Source organism: Phascolarctos cinereus, unplaced genomic scaffold (genome assembly GCF_003287225.1).
Source record: "Phascolarctos cinereus isolate Bilbo 61053 unplaced genomic scaffold, phaCin_HiC Scaffold_726;HRSCAF=1367, whole genome shotgun sequence".
Classification (NCBI taxonomy): Eukaryota; Metazoa; Chordata; class Mammalia; order Diprotodontia; family Phascolarctidae; genus Phascolarctos; species Phascolarctos cinereus.
In genome coordinates this window covers 20,505,939-20,525,573 of record NW_027556098.1, presented here as the reverse complement: position 1 = coordinate 20,525,573, position 19,635 = coordinate 20,505,939, and positions in this window count along the sequence as shown.

The following is a 19,635-nucleotide window of genomic DNA, read 5'->3' as shown; positions in this document are numbered from 1 at the left end:
TGAGCTTATTTACCATTACTATGATATCTTGCTTGACCCACTCATTTATTAGATTGGATTATTAAGTTTCCAATAAATTTTTAGTCTATTTTTCCATGGTACTTTATTATATGTAATTTTTATTGCATCATGATCTGAAAAGGATGCATTTAATATTTCTGCCTTTCTGCATTGGATTGTAAGGACTTTATGATCCCATTACATGGTCAATTTTTCTGTACATGCCACGTACCACTGAGAAAAAGATATGTTCCTTTCTAGCCCCATTTAATTTTCTCCAGAGGTCTTCCATTTCTAAGTTTTCTAAAACTCTATTCACCTCCTTAAATTCTTTCTTATTTATTTTGTGGTTAGATTTATCTAGTTTTCGGAGGGGGAGGTTGAGGACCCCAAGCATATAGATTTGTTTTCTTTTTCTTTCTGTAACTCCCTTAACTTCTCCTCTAAGAACTTAGTAGCTATACCACTTGGTGCATACATGTTTGGTAATTTTATTAATTCACTCTGTATGATACATTTCAGCAGGGTGTGGTCCCTTCCTTATCTGTTTTCATTAGATCTGTTTTTTGCTTTTGCTTTTTTCTGAGATCGAGATTGCTAGCCATGTATTTTTTTTTCACTTCAGCTAAAGCATATTTTCTACTCCAGCCTTTTACCTTTATTCTGTGTGTATACCTCTGCTTCAAATGTGTTTCTTGTAAATGTTAGAATGTAGGATTATGGTTTTTAATCCAATCTGCTCTCCAACTCCATTTTATGGGAGAATTCATCCCATTTACATTTACAGTTATCACTGTCTCTCTCCATCATATCATCTCCCATTTATGCTTTCACTTTCCTTTCTCCCTTTCCCAACTCACTAGAGTTTTGCTTCTGATAATCACCTCCCTCGATATGCTCTCCCTTCTATCAGCCCCTCCCTTTCTTTTACCTTTCCTTTTACTAGATCTTCCAACCCTTCTATCCACCTCTTCCCCTTCCATTTTTTTCCCCTCTCCTCTCCTACTTCCTACAGGTCAAGTTAGATTTCTATACTAACTGAGAATGTTATTCCCTCTTGGAGTCAAATCTGATGAAAGTAAGGTTCAAATAATGCTCATCTCCCTCCCTTCTTTCCCCTACTGTAATAGCTCTTTATGGCTCTTCATGTGACATAATTTACCCTTTTCTGCCTCCTCCTTTCCTCTTCTCCCAGTACAATCCCTTTTCACAAGGTAATTAGATTTTTCTTTACCCTCACATCAAAGTAAACTGACACGCACATCTTCTGTCCTTGTATACCTATGCTTAATGTTGTATTAAAGATATAGTTTCCAAGATTTTCAAATATGTTTTTTTTTCCCTTGTAGGTATGTAAACAGTTTGTCCTTATGGAATAACTTGTTATTTTTTTTCTTTCATGTGTACCTTTTTATGTCTCTCATGAGTCTTGTATTTGAAGTTTAAATTTTGTGTTGAGCTCTGCTCTTTTCTTCAGGAAGGGTGGAAAGTCCTTCATTTCACTGAATGTTCATCTCTTCCCCTGAAAGATTATGCGTAGTTTCACTGAGTAGTTGACCTTTTGTTGTAATCCAAGCTCCTTTACTTTAAGGAATATCATATTCCAAGTTCTCTGATCTTTTAGTATAGACCCTATGTCCTGTGTAATTCTGGCTTTGGTTCCATGATACTCAAATTGTTTCTTTCTGGCTGCTTGCAGTATTTTCTCCTTGACTTGATAATTCTGGAATTTGCCTACAATATTCCTTGACATTTTCAACTTGGTATCTCTTTCATGAGGTGATTAGTGGATTCTTTCAATGACTATTTAACTCTCTGGTTGTAGGACCTCAGGGCAGTTTTCCTTGATGATTTCTTGAAAGAAGTCCAGACTGTTTTTTTTTTTTTAATCATGGCTTTTAAGTAGAGCAATAACTCTTAGATTATCTTTCCTGGATCTATTTTTCAGGTCAGTTATTTTTTCCAATTGTGTGTTTTATGTTTTCTTCATTTGTTTTTTCTTTCTTTTGATTTTGCTTGATTGATTCTTGAGGTCTAATAGGTTCATTAGCTTCCACTCACCCAGTTCTAATTTTTAACAGATTGTTGTCTTCAGTTACATTTTGTCCCTCCTTTTCCATTGGGCCCACTTTACTTTTTACTTTTTTTTTCTTCAGTGAGTTTTTATGCCTCTTTAATCATTTGGTCAATCCTTTTTAAGAACTTATTTTCTGTAGTCAATTTTTGTCCTTCCTATTCCTAGCTATTGACACTCTCTTCATACCTCTCATTTATCCCCCAATTTTTTCTTATATCTCTTATTTGACTTTTAAAATCCTGCTTGAGCTCTTCTAAGAAGTATTTTTGGGTTTAAGTTCAGCTCATATTCTCCTTTGAGGTTTTGGGGTATGGGTATATTGATAATGTTGTCCTCTTCTGAATTTGTGTTTTGATTGTCCTTGATCCCACTGTCCATTTCTGTTTTTTGCTTATGTTATTTACCCTTTTCCTGGTTTTCAAAACTGAACTTTCCTGCTGGAGCAGACAGGGCACTGAACCAAGCTTCTTGTGCTGGGGGCCAGGGACCTGATCACTAGTTTTTTGTGCTGAGGTCTCTGGTGATGGCAATTGGAGGCTGTAGGGGTTTTGATAGCTTACCTAGTGGTGAGCTGGCATCCACACCATTGAAGCTGTTGGAGTGGAGGGCAATCTGCTCTGAAGTACCAGAAGATTTGTCTGCTGTAGGATGCCTGCCTGCCTGCCTAGAGTTGTTCTTTCTGTAGTTGTGATGAAACATGGGGAGTTTTGGCTGCTGGAGTCCTCACAATTCAGTGCAGAAAGTCATAAATATTAAATGCATGCTTTTCAGATCATGTTGCAATAAAAATTATACGTAATAAAGTGCCATGGAAAGATAGATTAAAAAAATTGGAAACTAAATAATCTAATTATTTTTAATTTTTTTTGATTTATCAACAATCACTTCCATATGCTTTTGAGTTTAAAAATTTTTCTCTCCATTCTTCCTCATCACCCTCCCCAAGACAGCACACAATCTGATGTAGGCTATATATACATGCATTCTTATTAAACATTAAATAATCTAGTTCTAAAAAAATGAAAGGATCAAACAACAAATTAAAGAAACAATCAATAACTCCATTCAAGAGAATGACAATAATGAGAAAACATACAAAAACTAATGGGATGCAGCAAAAGCAGTTCTTAGAGGAAGTTTTATATATCTAAATGCTTACATGAATAAAAAAAGAGGACATCAATGAATTGGGCATATAAATAAAAAAGACTAGAAAAAGAACAATTTTAAATCCTCAATTAAACACCAAACTAGAAAGATTAAAAACCAAAGGAGAAATTAAGAAAATTGAAATTAAGAAAACTATTGAACTAATAAATAAAACTAAGAGCTGGTTTTATGAAAAAAGAAAACAATAGAATAGATAAACCTTTGACTAATTTAATTAAAAAAAGAAGAAAGAAGAAAACCAAATTACCATTATCAAGAATTGAAAGGGTGAATCCACACCAAGGAACAGTAAATTAAAACAATACTTAGGAACTATTTTGCCCAACTGTATGGAAATCAATTTGACAATCTTAGTGACAGGGATGAATATTTACAAAAATATAAATTTCCCAAATTAAAATAAGATGAAGTAAAATACTTAAATAAGCCAATCTCAGAAAAAGAAATTGAACAAGTCATTGATGAACTCCCTAGGAAAAAATCCCCCAGGGCCAGATGGAATTACAAGCCAATTCTAGCAAACATTTAAAGAACAATTAATTCCAATACTATACAGACTATTTGGGAAAATATGTGAAGAAGGAATCTTACCAAATTCTTTCCATGATACAAAAATAGTGCTGATACCTAAACTGGAAGGAGTCAAAACAGAGAAAGAAAATTATAGACCAATTTGCCTGATGAATTTAGATGCAAAAATTTTAAATAAAATATTAGCAAACAGATTACAGCAAATTACCACAAGAATAATGCACTATGACCAGGTAGGATTTATGCCAGAAATGCAGGGCTGATTCAATATTAGGGAAAGTATCAGCATAATTGCTCGTATCAACAACAAAACTAATGGAAAACACATGGTCTTCTCAATAGATGCAGAAAAAGCTTTTGACAAAATACCACACCCATTCCTACTAAATATATATATATATATATTTGAGAACATAGGAATAAATGAAGTCTTCCTTAAAATAATAAGTAGCATCTACCTAAAACCTTCAGCAAGCTTCATATATAATGGGAAAAGGTAGAAGCATTTCCAATAAAGAAGCAATCATTAAATCTACTTGGTGCTGGCTAAGAAATAGAGTGGTGGATCAATGTAATAAGTTAGGTATACAAGAAACAGTAGTCAATGACTCTAGTAATCTGTTGTTTGATAAACCCAAAGACCTCAGCTTCTCAGAGAAGAACTCAGTAATTCACTTTTTAAAACTGCTGGGAAAATTAGAAAAGTGTATGACAGAAACTAGGCAGAGACCAAAATCTCACATCATTACCAAAATAAAGTCAAAATGGGTTCATGATTTAGTCATAAAGGCTGATACTATAGCAAACTGGGAGAGCAAGGAATAGTTTACTTATCAGATTTATAGAGAATAGAAGAATTCATGACCAAACAAGAGATAGAGAACATTACAAGATGCAAAATGGATAAGTTTGATTACATTAAACTGAAAAGGTTTTGCAAACACAAAAGCAATGCAACCAAGATTAGAAGGAAAGTAGAAAATTGGGAATTTTTACAACCAGTGTCTTTGACAAGGGCCTCATTTTTAAAATATAGAGAATTAAGTCAAATTTATACAAGTCATTCCCAAATTGGTAAATGGTCAAAGGATATGAGTAGGCAGTTTTCACATGAAGAAATTAAAGCCATCTATAGTCATATGAAAAAAAAAAGGTTCTAAATCACTATTGAATAGGGAAATGTGAATCAAAACAACTCTGAAGTACCTACCACATCACACCTATCAGATCGGCAAACATGACGGAACAGGAAAATGATAAATGTTGGAGAAGATGTGGGAAAATTGGAAAACTAATGCATTGCTGGTGGAGTTGTGAATTGATCCAATCATTTTGGAGAGTAATTTGTAACTATGCCCAAAGGCCCATAAAAATGTGCATACCCTTTGACTCAGGACTAGCACTTCTAGGGCTGTATCCCAAGAGATCATAAAAATGGTAAAAGGACCCACATGTACAAAAATATTTATAGCAGCTCTTTTTGTGGTGGCAAAGAATTGAATATTGATTGAATGCCTACCAATTGTGTAATATGTTAAAAGAAATGATGAGCAGGCAGAGTTCAGAAACAACCTGGAAAAATTTCTATGGACTGATGCTGAATGAAGGGAGCAGAACCAGGAGAATGTTGTACACAGTAACAGCCACGTTGTGTGATGACTGGAGTTGATAGACTGAACATTTCTTAGCAGTGCAAGAATCTGAAATATTTCCAAAGGTCTCATGATGGAAAATGCTATCCACATCCAAAGAAGCAGCTATGTAGTTCGAATGCAGATTGAAGCATACTATTGGTTATTTTTTTTCTTCTGTTTTGCTTTGTTTTCTTTTTGTTGTGGCTCTTCCTACTGATTCTAATTTTTCCTTACAACATCACCAATGTGAAAATATGTTTAATAAGAATGTATATGTATAGCCTATATCAGATTGCTGGCTATCTTGGGAAGAAAGGGGGGAATGAAGAGGGAGAAAAAAACAGATTTGGAAATGAGTGTTGCTAAATCAAAATAAATTCATTAAAAATATGAGTGTTTTGAATTATTTTTGTTTAAATTTGTAGAAGAATAAAGAAGAAAGTTAAGAAGGAAAGGCAGTAGATCTGGATAATCTTTCAAGCAATTTTTTGAAGTTATTATATAATTGTATAAAACCTGAACATATGGAGTATGGACAGAATTCTGGCCTTGTAATGAGAAAGATCTCTATTCAGGTCCCTTTATTTTGACACATACTATTGGGCTTTGTGCAAGTCACCTAACTTCTTAAGTTTTTCAATCAACTCTCTAAGTTTATAATTTACAAAAGAGTTCACTGTATGTAATGATCAAGGCAGTCTCCACAATGAAAATCCTAATCACAGTGAAATAGCATGCCTTATGCCCAAAATGCACATATTCACATCTACGTCTGCCACAAGAAAAGTCACTTTTAACAAAAATTACAGTTAATATCCCATTTTGTAAACTGGACTATCTGCTACTAACTGGACATATCAAGCAGAGATAGAAGATAATTATATAGACAGTCATAATTAGCTAAAATTGCTTCTGTGTAAATAGACAATTTACCAAAGACTATTTAATCAAAATTCAGAGGGAACAAAGGAAATCTTCCTTAATTTCATGTATACTGCTAACCTTTAAGAGAATCTAATCAGTAAAACTATATATGTAATAACATTATGCTCCCCCTTTCACTGGAAACAGGAGTTCTCTAATTTAACTTTTTTACGTGCATCATCTTTAATAAAAGCTATTTTGACTACCAGACAGTAATTTTTTTGTACTGTTACTTCCATAATTTGAACCCAGACCCTAGAGCATGACACCTGCATACCAACTCAATATTGGAGGAAGAAGAGGGATGATGTTATGGAATACTTCCTACAATACATATGACTAAGTGAATCAAGAACAAAGAATCTGTTCTCCAGAAAAGTGTTATTGCTTCAGGTTACTATGAATTCTGGTTACAAAAGTCATGATCACCAAAGAATAGTCAAATGGGAACCTATCTTCCTATAGGATAAAGCTGGCCCTCTTCAGGAAGAACAATCATCTATTCATGTAAGTGCTCAGAGGCAAAGCTTCATTAGCCCTGTAGCAGTTACCTCACTGGTTATTTGTGTATACTTATTGAGATGTATTATATTTGATTTGAAACTGTTAGAAAGCTGATGTGGCACCACAGACGGGTGCTCCCTTTCAATATGGTAGAGCTCACTTTATTGTTGTGAAAATGCAAGCTTTTGCTCAATTGATCAGTCTTTTTGCTTCCTCAAAGCTACCTGATTCTATTGCATTTCCATGTTTTTACATAATTTAGAGGGAAATGAGATAGGATAATCAATTGGAAAAATATCAACAAGATGTCCAAATGAAATTTCAATAAAATGTTTTGGGGAGTAGGATTTTTTTAAGAGGGGATATACTTTGAAATCAGCAGTATAGCAAGACATGTTTAGTTTTGTTTTTGAAACCATTCTTAGATAGATCAGTCTACAACCTGGGCAAGCACAGCTACACTCATTGACATTTAGCATGAGAATCCATCACTTTGTTGTAATGGAACAAATCACACTGGGAAAGCAATCTTAGTCAAGAAAGTGTAGATATGACTGAGTTTTTCCACATTTCAGCTTTCTGTCAGCCACCAACACATGTGGTTTATTTTGTCTCTTGTTGTTATAGCCAAAATGCACTATCTAAATGTAATCTGCAAAATTGTTTTCTTCCATTTAGAGCAGACAGTACAGTGCTCTTTCTAAATATGCTTTGAATTCATAAAACCTTATTAATAATGGCAATTAGAAGTCATTTGAATTATTTCAATAACACCATTTTTTCTGTTTAATTTTATAGATAGGAAAAGATGTCACTAGAAACATGCAGTCAGAAAACTATTTAATTTGAAATGGAATTGGGAATGGGGTAGCAGATAAAGTCCTGGATCAAGGGTCAAGAATACCTGAGTTAAAATCTGGCCTAAGAAACTTATTAACTATATGACCATGGGTAAGTCGCTTAGCTTCTGTTTGTCTCAGTTTCTTCATAGGTAAAATTGGAATAATAACACCAACACCCACGGTAATTGTGGTAATCAAATACTTACAAAGTATTTGGTATATAGCAAGTAGTCTATAAATGCTGGCCTTTTGTGTCAAGTTGGATCAAGTTGGATACCTATAAGATTAGAGAAATTTTACCATGAGCTATTGAAGTTACTTTCCTTTTCCATATAACCCAATGAACTCATTAAGTTCAGTGTAATGGAACAAACTCCTGGCACAAAATAATGAAAATTATGCTCATATTAGTGAAATAAAGCAGTAAACTGACATAACGAGCCAAACAATGAGTGACCATCATAATGTTATAATGAGCAGGAGTGGAATATACTTGAAGATGTACAATAACAGTATATTTCTGTTGTTGTTCAGTCATGCCCAACTCTTCATGACCTCATGGACCATATTGACTGTGAGGTTTTCTTGGCAAAGATTGAGTGGCTTGCAGTTTTATTCTGTAGTGGATTAAGTGATTTGTCCAGTCATATAGCTAATAGGTGTCTGAGACCAAATTTGAACTGAGGTCTCCCTGACTCCAAAATTTGTACTTTACACCTGAGTCACCTAGCTGTATGTGTACAATGTCTTATTTCAATACTTTTCAAAGACTCATTTAATTATCTACACTGCATGGCCAGTTGGTACAAAATTCTTAATATTTAATATTCATAAAGATTAAGATACAAGGTGAATCTCCATAAGGAATGACTGACTTTGAAGTGTCTATGAATATTGATTTATAAATTCATGTAAATAAATCATATATATATATATATATATATATATATATATATATATATTATAGGTATGTTCATGTAGATGGGAATATGTGTGTATATACATGTGTATGAATATGTGTGTGTGTGTGTGTGTGTGTGCACGCACGTATGTATATATGTAGGAAGGTAGTATGCATCACTAAGGTACCAATGCACTTTACAAAAAGAAAGAACATACCTCTAAAAAAAATAGCCCTAAGATTCACAGGAGATTTTGTAAATCTTTGCATTTTATTTGCTTAGAGTGATCATAGATTTTCATAGATTTAGAACTATAGGGGACCTCAATGATTATGATTTTGCAACATTTTACTTAAATAATGTCACTTGATCCTCACCAACAGTTCTGTTAAGTGGTTTTGTATGTATTATTAAGGCTTTTTTTTTTTCTATGAAGAAGCAAGATTCATGGAAATGAAGTACCTTTGTCCATGGTCACTCAGATACTATGTTGGGAATAATATGCAGTTCTAGTTTGGCATAACGACTCCATGGTAAGGGGGTAGGAGAATACTAAAAATCTTTTGATATTAAAATAAAGTAAGTTATTTTTAAAAAGTTGGTAATACGCCTTGTAGGACAGCTAAGTGGCCCAGTGGATAGAGCATTTGGCTTGGAAATAAGAATACTCATCTTTATGAATTCAAATCTGGCCTCAGACACTTACTAGCTGTGTGACCTTGGGAAAGTCACTTAACAATTTTTGATTCAGTTCCTCATCTGTACAATGAGTTTGAGAAGGAAATGGTAAACCATTTCAGTATCTCTGCCATGAAAACTTCAAAATTGTGTCAAGAAGTATTGGACACCACTGAAATGACTGGACAATAACAATAAAAATTCATCTTGTAAATGATATATTGGATTAATGTTTCACTAGATCTATGTAGAGGAAATAATACAAAAACCAGAAGCAAAATGAAGGGCTCAATAATTTACCATAGTTGCATTTTTTCATCTTTTATTGAAATAATTCATTGATAAATCTTGGTCCATTGGAATATTGCATTTACTGTCTCATTTCCGTCTGTTTCATAGGAACATAGATTTAGTACTGAAAGGTCCCATAATTATTGAATCAATTCATCTCCATGAGGAAACATCATACAAATAGGCAATGGCAGACCTGGGATTCAAACCCCTGTTCTCTGACTCCAAATTAAGCACAATTATTGATACCTTATAATACACTTCACACGCAAATGGACGCATGCGACTACATCATGCTATCATTGTTTAAAAAGACTTCCTACACATACACACACAGTAGCTGAATTTTATGCCAAAGTAGTATCAGTCCTTGACAAAATTTAATAGCTTTGCTCAAATCGGTTCCAAGCAATCTTTCCCACATGTCCTCACTTCTTATTCTAATCACTATTTACTTTCTAATAAAAGAGTCTGTTAAAATTTCAGAGTTGCAATTGTGATTTAATTTATTTAATATTGTCAAATAAATCGAGAAAATTCCATCTTCTGCCTATCTTTCATAAGTCTTATTTTCTTCAGCAAGTTGTAGTTTTGAAACATTTGAATTGTCTTCTTATAGTTACTTTTACCAAACTCTGATAGATTAAAGGTATAAAGTAAAGTGATATCTGCTTCTCAGTGATACTTTAAAATAAAAGCATCATTTTAAGATCACCTGTAAGGTTTAATATATTTGTTCTCATGGACAAAGAAAACTTTTGGGTATTTTTATTCATCATCAATATTTGGAGTCCACTTAAAATTTATGCTTATTTCAATGCTTCAAATATCTTTGATTTAATTTGTGACAGTACTTCCATCTTCACACACACACACACACACACACACACACCACACACACACACACGTGCACGCACGCATGCACAGATTACAACCCCTCTAAGCTTGAGTAAAAGGAAAGGTTTGCTATAGCTAAAATGATTATTGAATAGTCACCAATCCTCTGGTGATAAGCCTCTCCAAATTTTGCTAAACTTGTCCATGAATGACAGACATAAAAATCATCAGCTGGCTAAATGCAAAACTCTTCTGGTTGGATAGAACTCACTTGGAATCCCTCTTCTTTATTGCCTTTCAGAATCTAGAATAACTTCTCCATAACCATGGATCTCCATATCTTTGGATTCAGCTGCAACCCCTTAATATCTGGAATATATTATCTTTTCACTTCTGACTTTTGGAATCCCTGGCTTCCTTCTAGAGTTAGTTCACCACCTTCTGCATGAAGGCTTTCTTGATTCCTCTTCATTGCGCATAATTATTTACCTATTCACATGTGTACCAGTTTTCTTACATATTAGAATCTGAAGTCCCTGAGGGCAAGATCTACTTTATTTTTATCTTTGTAACCTACATTGTTAGCATAATGATTGTCACAAAATGTAAAATGCTTGCCTACAACTGATTGAGTAATGATATTTTAAAATAATATTTAAATAAATGTTTAAATTCATAGCATTTACATGTACAAACATATTTATAGCAACTCTTTTGGAGACGGCAAAGAATTGGAAATCAAGGGGATGCCCATGAATTGAATAATGACTGAATGAGTTGTGATATATAAATGCAATGGGATATTATTATGCTATAAGAAACGATGAGCAGGTGGATTTCAGAAAAACCTGCAAAGACTTAAATGATCTGATGCTGAGTGAAGGGAGCAGAACCAGGAGAACACTGTACATAGTAACAGCAATTATTGTATAATGATAAACTATAGTAGATTTAGCTCTTCTCAGAAATATAATGATCCAAGGCAGTTCCAATAAACTCATGATAGAAAATTCTATCCACTCTGAGAGAAAGAACTATGGAGCCTGAATGTAGATTAAATCATACTATTTTCACTTTTTTTTCTTTCTTATGTTTTTCTCTTTTGTTCTGATTCTTCTTTCATGATATGACTAATGTGGAAATGATTAAAAATAAATTTATAATGTTTAAATATCTCTATATGTTTCCATAATAAGTCTATAAGAAGTTTTGAGTTCAGTGTGGATATTACGAAATCCTCATCATACCATTAAATCTATTTCACTTGTAGCTTATATTATATTATTTGCCTATAGATGTTAATTTCCTTGATTATAAAGTCTTAATGAATTTAAGGTAATCTGAAGTTCAACTCAGCAATTGCTTTTCTTATAAGGAGACATGCCCCAGACACCCTTACACTAATTCAGTTTGCTGTAGATTCATTATAGCCTAACCCCATACCACAAATTTGAACCTTGTTGGTGAAAACACACACACGCACACACACACACACACACACACAATACAGAAATCACTCATTTTTGTTTTTCTTTTCCTCCCCAAGAAAAACACATTCAAGAGGCTGCTATGGTATAGTAAAAAGAGAATTGTTCAAGAAGTCAGAAGACATAGTTGGCCAATTGTATTTTTTAAGGAATTATTTTCTTTAGGCATTTTGTGCTCTTTCTCTTCCAAGTTGTTGACTTTCTCTTTTATACTGCTCATTTCCTTTCCCCATTTTCCCTTCTACCTTTCTTACTTGACTTTTAAAATCCTTTTTTAATTCTTCAAAGAAGGCTTTTTGGGCTTGAAAGTAATTCACCTTCCCTTTTGAGGCTTCAGATGCAGGTATACTGACAATGTTGTCCTCGTTTTGATCTTCCCTGTCATCAAAGCAACTTTCTATGGCCAATGTTCATTTTACTTGTTTTTGTTTTGGTGAGGCAACTGGGGTTAAGTGATTTGCCCAGGGTCACACAGCTATTAAGTGTCAAGTGTCTGATCTGAGACTGGATTTGAACTCAGGTATTCTTGACTCCAGGACCTGTGCTCAATCCACTGCACCAGCTAGCAGCCCCTCAATGTTCATTTTAGCTTCTTGATTTTTTTTTGGACAATTCTATGGATGTTTAAGTTGAGCTTTGCTTTTGGGACATAGGGTACTGTGTCCCAAGCTTCTTTTGCTGGGGCCCAGGGGACTGGTCACTGCCTCTGTGCACTGGGACCTCATGTGCTGGCAACTTGCTCACTGTGCTGGGCCTGGCCTACTTGTGCCTGTTGTAGCCTGGTTTGTCAGACTGGCAACCTGCCTTCTGTGCTGGGACTGGAGGCCTAGTAGTTGCTCTGCTGTGCCACTGATCTGCTGAACCAGATCTGAGGGGCTTCAGTTGTTGATCTGTGCTGTGGCTAAAAGCCTGCTCCTGGCTTGCCTGGACACAATCTTTGCTGGACTATGCTCCTCTTTTAACCAAGTGAGACAGATCTTTCTTGAATTTCTTATATGTTATCATAATCTGGAAAATTGTTTCACTCCATTTTTTGGAGATTCTGTTTCTCCAGAATCTGTTTAGAGGCTTGATTTAAAATTGTCTCTGAAAGACACTGCAGAGAGCTCAGGCGACTTCCTGGTTTCTGTCCTATATCTTGTCTCTTCCTCCCTCCTATTTCTTAGTATTCTAATTTTACAATGTGTTTTGTGAACTATGGAACCCAAGATTTAGCATAATACAGAGAACAGGGAATGAACATTATGCTGTATGTGTCTCAATGTAGCATAGAATTATTTTTACTTTTTCTTTTTTAAAAATTAATCTTTCCTGATTCATAGTGATTATTTAATGTGCTGTATCTGCCCCCTACCTTTCCTTGGTCAATTAAATAAATCAGCAATTTGGATAAATTATTTTTGCACATCCATATTTACTAATAAGTTTTTTCCCCCACTCCTTTAAAATGTCAAATATCTTGAAATCTGTAATTAAATATTATTTAGCATTAATAATAAATCAGCAAGCAGAATTTGGTCTTTTCCTACAAGATATAGATATTTTCTTCATAGAAATTGAATATATAAAGTTAATTACACAATATTTTTTCAAGTAAAAATAACATTTTTAAGCATGGGTATCATATTAGACAAGTATGCTTCTCATCTACTTATTGAGAAATTGCCCTTTTGTTTTGCATATGTACACATCTGTGCACAGGTGTATCTTCTTAAGGAATCTGACTTAAGGAGTCTGTTTATACATGAAACATCATCAAGTGCACTATATGCTTAAATTCTCTTCTCTTTCTACCATTGACAATTAAAGCTAAATTAAATTTTATCTCACAAATCATTGACTTTATTCTCTAGATCTACACTTTAAATATACATAACCCAAAGACACAAGATAAAGGCCAAGCAAATTTCATGTAGAATTTTAAAAGAATTGTAAAAGGGTCATATTCTAATCATTAAAACTTTTTTTTTCATTAAAATCTCTGGAGTTATCAAACTACAGAAATCATTAGTGCCATACTCATATCTGTCACAAACATATAAATTGTTTCAACCATATATGTATGATTATATATATATATATATATATATATATATTATATATATATATATACATATATATATATACATATATGTATATATATATATACATATATATGTATATATATGTATATACATGTTTGTGTGTGTGTATTTTCACACACACACATAAAGAACGAAGTAGGGATGTTTCAAGAAGTACAAATTATATAAGGATGCTCTAGATATTTCATCAGAATTTAAAAGAAAAAGAATTGTAGCTAAATCTACATCATTTTGCAATTAATGAAATGACAAAGCCCACCAAAATATTAAAAAATAATTCTGTTTTTGTATGACAAAATGAATAACTCTATTTAATAAAACTCATGTAATCATACTGAAAGAAAATAACTTATAGTGTAACTCAAATGACGTTAAAAGATGGCTATTTCATGTTTTTCTTTTATTTATTGTTTTTTTTTGGTTTTTTGTATTTCATCTTTTTCTAAACAACAAAATATAAACACTCTTGAATTTCTTTAATTAATAAATTAAGACACATGCTTTGCAAATTCTAGTACCACTTATTAACATGTCTTAAAATCATACATATTGTACTAATGTGAAGATAGATTTCAAAGACTCTGATACCATAGTATGGACATATTTTCTTTTTCAATATCTTGCCAATAAGAAAAAGATTACAAAAATATTCTTTCAAAATGAGAAGACTCCTCATAATCCAGTTAAAAAGGAAAAACAAGAGAATTTTTTTTCCTTAAAAAAGATAACATAGCAGCTTCTGGGAGCCAAGATGGCAGAGTGAAAAGGTAGTCGCTCTCACTCTCCCCTATCAACCTCTGAAAACCCAGAAAATATCACCCCAGAAAAAAAAAACCCTGGAACACCTGAACTAGAAGAAAGACAGGGAGCAGCAGTGCAGCAGCCCAGAAAATGGATCTCCCAGTGCCTCAGCAAAAATAAGGGAGTCAGAACTACAAGGGGCCCCAGTCAGATAAGTACCCTGGGACATTCATCTGACAGGAGGTGAAGAAAACAACCAAAAGGCTTCCTAAAGCCCCAGCCTTGCCGATTGCAACCCAAAACCAGGTGAGCTGTCGGAGCCCTGCAGCCTCCAATTGTGAAGAAATCCTGAAGCCCAGGTGGTAGAGCAGGCAAACACCAATACCTGGACCTCCAAGTGCCTCAGTGAGGGTGGGAACCAGTGGAAACCAGCTCAGAAAACCACCAGGTGCCTCGGCAATCTACCACAAAGGAATCTCCCAGTGCATTAGCAGAAACAAGGGAGACAACACTGCAGGGGCCCCAGGCAGACAAACACCCTGCAGCCATCTAAAAGGAGCTGAAGAAAGCTAAAGGAAAGGAAAAGCAGGCAACCTAGAATTGCCTGAAAGTTCCAGCCTTGCTGATTCCAGCCCAACACGAGGTAAGCTGCCAGAAACCTACAGCCTCCAATTGCCAGCATAAGAGGCCCCAGCACACAAAGCCAGTGACCAAGACCTAGGCTCCCAACACAAGAAGCTTGGGTCAGTGCCCTCTGTTCCCCAGCAGGAGAGCTCAATCTCTTTAAAGGCCAGGGAATAAAGAAACACCATGAGTAAAAAGAAACGTACCATAGATTCATATTATGAGAAGAGTGAAGATCAAGACAGAAATTCTGAAGAGGACAACATTGTCAACAAACCCACATCTGCAACAACAAAAGGGAATATGAACTGGTCTGAAGCCCAAAAAGCCTTCTTAGAAGAGCTCAAGAAGGATTTTAATAGTCAAATGAGAGAGGTAGAAGAGTCCTTCAAAAATACAATTGGCCAATTGGAAAAAAAATACACTGAAGAAAACAAGTCCCTAAAAAACACAATTGGCCAATTGAAGAAGGAAGTACAAAAACTAACAGAAGAAAACAATCTGTTAAAAACTAGAATTGGACAAATGGAAACTAATGTCTCTATGAGAGAGCAAGAATCAGTCAAACAGAAACAAAAAAATGAAAAAATAGATGAAAATGTAAAATACCTCATCAGTAAAACAACCGACCTGGAAAATCGATTCAGGAGAGACAATTTAAAAATTATTGGACTACCTGAAAATCATGATGAAAAAAAGAGCCTGGACAGTATCTTTCAGGAAATCATAAAGGAAAACTGCCCTGAAGTCCTAGAACCAGAAGGGAAAATAACCATAGAAAGAATCCACCAATCACCACCTGAAAGAGATCCCAAATTGACAACGCCAAGGAATATAATAGCAAAATTCCAAAATTACCAGATGAAAGAGAAGGTGCTGCAAGCAGCCAGAAAGAAAGAATTTAAATATCATGGAACCACAGTCAGGATTACACAGGACCTTGCAGCTTCTACATTAAAAGACCGCAGGGCATGGAACATGATATTCCGTAAGGCAAAGGAGCTTGGAATGCAGCCAAGGATCAATTACCCAGCAAAAATGAGCATCATTTTTCAGGGGAGGAGGATGTTCAATGAAATAGAAGACTTCCAAACTTTCCTGATAAAAAGACCAGAGCTCAACAAAAAATTTGATCTTCAAGTACAGGACTCAAGAAGGACTTAAAAAGGTAAATGGGACAGAAGATACAATATGTTGTTAATAAGGGGGGGGGCTGTTTAAACCCCTACAAGGGAATATGAGACTTGCAACCCTTGAGAACTGTATTGTTATTACACCTTGTTAAAGGAGTATACATAAAGAGGGTGGATATTAGTTGACTTTGATGTAATGATAAAAAAAAATCTAATCAAGTGGGTTAAATGGATCCAAATAAGTGGATCAATCTGATCTTAGAAAATGTACTGAGAAAGGAGGAGGCAGACAAGGGTAAATTACATTACAGGAAAAGACACAAAATCCTATTACAGCAGAGGGAAAGAAGGGAGGGGGGAGCATTGTTTGAACCTTACTCTCATCAGATTTGGCTCAAGAAGGGCATAATAATCAGTTAGGTATAGAAATCTAACTTGCCCTATAGGCAGTAGGAGGGAAAAGGGGAAAGAAAAGGGAGGAAAGAAAAGGGGGGGAAGAAGGGAGGGAAGAAGCAGTAAGACTAAAGGGGAAGAAAAGGGAAAGGGATAATAAAAGGGGAGGGACTGAAGGAGGCAGTGGTCAAAAGCAAAACACTAGTGAAGGGGAAAGGAAAAAGGAGAAAGAAAAGCATAAATAGGGGGGAAAAGGATGGAGAAAAAGACACAGATAGTAATCATAACTGTGAATGTGAATGGGATGAACTCTCCCATAAAATGGAAACGGATTGCAGAATGGATTAAAAACCATAATCCTACAATATGTTGTTTACAGGAAACACATTTGAAAAAGAGTGACACATACAGGGTAAAGGTAAAAGGCTGGAGCAGAATATATTATGCTCAGCTGAAGTAAAAAAAGCAGGGTAGCAATCCTGATCTCGGACAAAGCAAAAGCAAAAATAGATCTAATCAAAAGAGATAAGGAAGGAAACTACATCCTGCTAAAAGGCACCATAGACAATGAAGTAATATCATTACTAAACATATATGCACCAAATGGTATAGCATAAATTCTTACAGGAGAAGTTCAGGGAGTTACAGGAAGAAATAGACAGCAAAACTATACTAGTGGGGGACCTGAACCTCCCCCTCTGCACTAGATAAGTCTAACCACAAAATAAACAAGAAAGAAGTTAAGGAGGTGAATAGAACATTAGAAAAGTTAGGTATGATAGACCTCTGGAGAAAACTGAATGGGGATAGAAAGGAATATACTTTTTTCTCGTCAGTACATGGCACATACACAAAAATTGACCATGTACTAGGGCATAAAAACCTCACAATCCAATGCAGAAAGGCAGAAATATTAAATGCATCCTTTTCAGATCATGAAAATAAAAATTATATGTAATAAAGGCCATGGAAAGATAGACTAAAAAATAATTGGAAACTAAATAATCTAATCCTAAAAAATGATTGGGTCAAACAACAAATCATAGAAACAATCAATAATTTCATTCAAGAGAATGACAATAATGAGACAACATACCAAAACCTATGGGATGCAGCAAAGCAGTTCTTAGGGGAAGTTTTATATCTCTAAATGCTTACATAAATAAAATAGAAAAAGAGGAGATTAATGAATTGGGCATACAACTAAAAAAACTAGAAAAAGAACAAATTAAAAATCCTCAACTAAACACAAATTAGAAATATTGAAAACCAAAGGAAAAATTAAAAAATTGAAATTAAGAAAACTATTGAACTAATAAATAAAACTAAGAGCTGGTTTTATGAAAAAACCAATAAAATAGATAAACCTTTGGTTAATTTAATTAAAAAAAGAAAGAAGCAAATTACTAGTATCAAGAATGAAAAGGTGAAGCTACCACCAAGGAAGAGGAAATTAAAACAATAATTAGGAATTATTTTGCCCAACTACATGCCAACAAATTTGACAATCTTAGTGAAATGGATACATATTTACAAAAATATAAATTGCCCAGATTAACCGAAGAGGAAGTAAAATACTTAAATAACCCCATCTCAGAAAAAGAAATTGAACAAGCCATTGATGAACTCCCTAGGAAAAAATCTCCAGGGCCAGACAGATTTACATGTGAATTCTATCAAACATTTAAAGAACAATTAATTCCAATACTATATAGACTATTTGGGAAAATAGGTGAAGAAGGAGTCTTACCAAATTCTTTTTATGATACAAATATGGTGTTGATACCTAAACCAGGAAGAGTCAAAATAGAGAAAGAAAATTATAGACCAATTTCTCTAATGAATATAGATGCAAAAATTTTAAACAAAATACTAGCAAATAGATTGCAGCAACTTATCACAAGAATAATACACTATGACCAGGTAGGATTTATACCAGGAATGCAGGGTTGGTTCAATATTAGGAAAACTATCAGCATCATTGAGCATATCAACACAAAACCAACAGAAACCACATGATCATCTCAATAGATGCAGAAAAAGCTTTTGATAAAATACAACACCCATTCCTATTAAAAACACTAGAAAGCATAGGTATAAATGGAGTCTTCCTTAAAATAATAAATAGCATATATCTAAAACCTTCAGCAAGCATATGTAATGGGGACAGGCTAGAAGCATTTCCAATAAGATCGGGGTGAAACAAGGATGTCCATTATCACCACTGTTATTCAATATTGTACTGGAAACTTAGCTTTAGCAATAAGAGAAGAAAAAGAAATTGAAGGCATTAGAATAGGCAAAGAAGAAACAAAGCTATCACTCTTTGCAGATGACATGATGATATACTTAGAGAATCCTAGAGAATCAAGTAAAAAACTACTTGAAATAATAAACAACTTTAGCAAAGTTGCAGGCTATAAAATAAACCCACATAAATCATCAGCATTTCTATATATTACCAACAAAGCCCAACAGCAAGAGATAGAAAGAGAAATCCCATTTAAACTTACTGTAGACATTATAAAATATTTAGGAGTCTACCTCCTGAAACAAACCCAGGAACTCTATGAACACAATTACAAAACACTTTTCACACAAATAAAATCAGATCTAAATAATTGGAAAAACATCAGTTGCTCATGGGTAGGCCGAGCTAATATAATAAAAATGACAATCCTACCTAAGCTAATTTACTTATTCAGTGCCATACCAATCAAACTACCAAAAAATTATTTTATAGAGTTAGAAAAAATAATAACAAGATTCATTTGGAAAAACAA